At 33.1% G+C, this 5,000-nt stretch overlaps 1 protein-coding gene across 2 annotated transcripts in view; it reads left to right on the top strand.

The window, feature by feature from the left end:
* LOC144972926 (uncharacterized) overlaps positions 1–5,000 on the top strand; it is a 148,083-nt gene that overhangs the window by 251 nt on the left and 142,832 nt on the right. The gene's annotated exons all lie outside the window — the stretch shown is intronic.

The following is a 5,000-nucleotide window of genomic DNA, read 5'->3' as shown; positions in this document are numbered from 1 at the left end:
ATCTTGTATTTTTCTCAAAAACCCACTTCAGATATACCGTCCTATTCAGTTTATAATTATTATATCACTCAAGATGCGCTCAAAAATTCTTTGGGTACTTTCTATATGGTGGCAGTTTTCAATGCAATAAAAATGTCTATATAGTCGACAAAGCTATTCTGTAAACAAGGTTCAAACGAACAAAATGTTAGACCTATTATGAATAGTAATATTATGGATATCAATGTTGATGGTGATGATGATGATGATGATAATGATAATAATTATGATGATGATAATAATAATAATAATAATAATAATAATAATAATAATAATAATAATAATAATAATAATAATAATGATAATAATTATGATGATGATAATTATAATAATAACAATAATAATAATAATAATAATAATAATAATAATAATAATAATATATAATAATAATAATAATAATAATAATAATAATAATAATATAATAATAATATAATAATATAAATAAATAATAATTAATAATAATAATAATAATAATAATAATAATAATAATAATAATAATAATAAAAACCGTTCATTAGAAGATTTTTACATTTACAACTCGAATGCAATGTTCATTGGTTTAGCAAGAGTTTCAGTTAAAGAAAGAACGAGAGCAAACTGCTTAAAATGAATTAATTTATTCCGTATGGATATTTCTTTTCTTGCTCATCCGCCCATTACCGTGTTACTATTTGTTCACTCATGGGCTTGATTTTAATTGGATAAGATGATATCTTTATTCTCTAACTTTAATGCTGATGTGGGAAATAATTATCTTTTCATAATTATGAGATGATGTGCTCTTATATGCAAGTCCGATAACGCGAACGCAATTATGGGCTTATTTAACATTGATGTAATGGATAATGATTTGCATTGGTTTGAAAAAGATTTCCATTGCAAAAATGAGCGCATAACAATTTGGGTTGTCAGACCTGAAAATAAGTACACGTTGGGGTGAGAATATCAGTGGAGACTTTGTTATTTGTGCGCGAATTTGTAATTATTTTGTTATAGGGTTAGGAATAATGAGATATGGATTTATGAGCATTTATGGCACTGGTATTTTGATTATTTCAACAGTGGACTGATTACATTTCATTGAAATTCCGTTTACATATTTTACCTGCTTTTAATCAAAATAGCTTCAGTTTTGCATCAACCAAATATTATATCCTATGATTGATTTTTTTTCTTCCGAGGACGGATCTTTTCTGGAAATGAATGCTGTTTGTGCAGCTGTGTGGTTTTATGGTATGACATTCGCCTTCGGATCGGAAGGTCATGGGTTTGAGCCCATTACTTGAGCGGCACCTATTTGAGTCCTTGGAAAAGGCTCTTTACTCACATACTCTCGCCATTCTTATGTGTTAATGAGTTCCCGGTCGTTAACAGCCTTGTTTCTGTCGGAATAAAGGTAATGTCGCCTGACAGGCGTCGTGTCTTGCCACGCTCTACATGTTACGTTGGTGTTGAATAAGGACCAGGGGCGGTTGCTGGCTGTTTATTTAAGGCGGCATGAATCGAAGAACAATATGACAACAGCAATTAGACTGCCATATAAAATTTCTTCCTTTGAATATCAACTGTGATAACAGTCATTAATAGAAGGATAGAAAATCCAACCTTAATGCACTACTTATCTACTCCAAAGACAATAACATTACAAGTTGAACTGCTCTGTTTGTCGGGTTAATGGCTAATGGACTGGGATTCTTATTTATAGCATCATGGGGCTCCACTCGGTGAATGATTTGTGTAATATTCGTATTGATGATTAAAATCCATTTGAGCAAACCGAGTAGCAAGAAAATCTAGATATTTATTGTAATTTTCTTCATTCGTATGTTTTGATGACAACAAACCTGTTCTTCCAGTGATAAAACTGATATGGTTTTGATTTCTCCCAAGTCAGGCCTCAAGGTGTGCAAAACTAAATTTGCCGGCCTGGCCTAGTTATTTTAGCAGTAAAGAGTATCAGTTGATTGTAGGGGGAGGTGGATAACCGAAGTTTTAAAACAGAAAAAAAACAGTCTTTTATATAAAATACTTGGGCGGCCTGTTGACTTTTTGGCTCATGGTGGCCCCCATTAATTTCCAATCTGCCTATAAATCACATCATAGCACTGAAACTGCCCTTTTAAAAGTATGCACTGATATTCTTAATAGTATTGACAAAAATCATGTCTGTTTATTGACTATGTTGGACCTTTCGGCCGCATTTGACACCATTGATCACGAGATACTTATTAAACGATTAGAAATTACTTTTGGAATAAGAGACACTGCGCTTAGTTGGTTTAAATCATACCTAACATCAAGATCTCAGTCGGTTCTGATCGATGGCGCAGTATCAGAAACATTTCCTCTAAATTACGGCGTTCCGCAGGGGTCTGTCCTTGGTCCTGTTATTTTTACTCTTTATACTCAACCTCTTTCGGATATTATTGTTAAAAATAAATTAATGTATCATTTCTATGCTGATGACACTCAGATCTATGTAAGCGATATCCCTAGTAATATCCCATCATTGATTACCCGTGTTGAAGACTGTATTAGAGATGTTAAATGCTGGATGGAAATTAACAAGTTAAAGCTGAATAATGAAAAGACAGAGGTGATGGTGTGTGGTAGAAAAAGTGTTTTGAAAGATGATTTTCTGAAGTTTACTCTAAATATAAATGGGTGCACAATTAACCTCTCAACGTGTGTGAAAAACCTCGGGGTAATGCTAGATCAACATATGACTATGCAGGCACAGTTTGATTCTCTATGTAGAAGTTTGACAATAGGATTAAAAAGAATTGCTTCAGTTAGACCTTTCCTAACAAGAGAAGTAACATGCAAACTAATAACATCTTTCATACTATCTAAAATAGATTACTGTAATTCGTTAATCTCGAATGTAAGCAACGATAAAATATCACGCCTTCAAAGTATCCAGAATGCGGCTGCTAAATTGATTTTAAGAAAGAAGATAACATCCTACTCGTTGCCACTTTTGTATGAGCTGCATTGGTTACCAGTTAAAGTGAGAATCGAATTCAAACTAGCAGTATTGTGCTATAAGTGCCTTAATGATCAAGCACCATTGTATATTACTGAATTTTTAGAAACGTATAAGCCAACGAGGAGTCTACGTTCTGCACTAGATTCTACAAAATTAATTGTTACAAATAAATATAAATATAAATTTTACGGCGGCAGATCGTTCAGTCACGTCGGACCTTCCATCTGGAACTCTCTTCCTAAAAGAATAAGAGAAGCGCAGTCCTTATCAATATTTAAATCAAAGTTAAAACACCATCTCTTTGTTAAAACACATCTTGATTAATGCATCTTTGTAATTTGACCCCAATATGAATGTTAATTTAGTTTATGTTATTATATCATTATTTTATATTATTTCCGTATTTGACATAGCATGTGGATGTATTATAACATATCTTGTATTAATGACTTTATGTTTAGTTATTACATTGCTGTATAATGATAATATTATGTTGATGTAGTTTGTATAATGTTTCATTTGTATCATAATGTCACTGTATTATTGTTTCGCGCATTGAGCATCACCCAGTGATGAAAATGCGCGTTATAAATGTCATGTATTATTATTATTATTATTACCCCACCCTCAGCTCATTGTCGCACGTCATCTCGCATCGCGCGGGGCAACAAGAAAAAGAGAGCCGTTTGTGATGATGCACAACCTTCGTATAGTATGTATCTATCACGGCTCGAGGAGAGATGCGCGAGTGTTAACGAAAAGCAGCATTTGCAAAAACTGAGACGAAAAGCAGTATCTGCTAAATGTGAAAAATGTAGGGCGGCACAAAACAACTTCGCTCAATGGACCGACCGCCAGTGATAAGGACCTTCTATAAAACGCATAAAGTACGTTTAGTGGATATTGCGTTATCTATATAAAAGCTCAAGTTTTAAAAAAAATTCTTTGTTCTTGCTATTTTTAATTCAAGGCCTTAAGATTGTACTTTTTCTAGAACGATTCAGTTGATTATCGCGCTATAAGCTATGTCTTAAGATTGGATGATATCTCCAATTTTAAACTCACTAAACTTTTAAGAAATTACAATGTAATTTTTGGTCCTATGAATGATTTGCATTCAGAAAAAAAAAAGAAATCTGGAATGGTTTGTTTCTATCTGCACGTCGGTTTGTGTCTTCAGTAATTCATGAATAAAAGATGTAAATTTTAGCATATTATGCACAATACAAAACAACACTGTAGTGTAATAATAGCGAAATTTTACTTAATCCGATGCGCCGCTTGCAATTAATATAAAAAAGAATCCAATTCTAAAAATGCGTCAGCTCTGAACCTTTTACATTTTTAGGTGTACAGACCACATCTCGATCTTGACTCTTATCTAAATCAATGGACATTAAAAAGTTCGTCCTCAGTCATGAATCTAGGTTGCCGTAGATCGTAAGCAGAGCTCCTCCACCAGCGGTTATTTTGAACAAGGAGGGCTGTTGTTTCTTTCAAGGTCCTTTCCTATGTTCAGTATTTCTTCAGCTTCCAGGAAGCTCGCGGTCTTTTCCTGTTTCTCTTTCTTTGCTGGTTTCAACTCATTGCCACCATAGTATACATGTATAAGCAACCAGCTCCACTTTCTCGTTTCCATTTCAATTTTTATATGTTTAAAAAAATATTGTCTGTTGTCTTCATTTTTCACTCAATCTAATCGTTAATCATAAATTATCCCAAACGTGAATTGGCAAAGATAAACGGTGCTTGTATATTTTTAAAAAAATTATTGGAAATGTAGAAACGTACGAAGTGCTGTTCGTAACCAAATTTAGCTATAAGATGACGTTTATGACTATAAAAATAATATAGCAATAGTACAACAGCACACAAACAAAAAGTAGAATGCACAAAGTTATTATGGGTTTATTTTAAAAGGTTCTCTTTCATTTGCTAATGTGCACGCAAGAGGGTGTGCGCATCAATGGAG

The sequence above is a fragment of the Berghia stephanieae genome, chromosome 5, assembly GCF_034508935.2.
Source record: "Berghia stephanieae isolate SIO BIC M18660-M18661 chromosome 5, UCSD_Bste_1.3, whole genome shotgun sequence".
NCBI classification, from domain to species: domain Eukaryota; kingdom Metazoa; phylum Mollusca; class Gastropoda; order Nudibranchia; family Aeolidiidae; genus Berghia; species Berghia stephanieae.
This window is presented reverse-complemented; position numbering and strand designations above follow the sequence as displayed.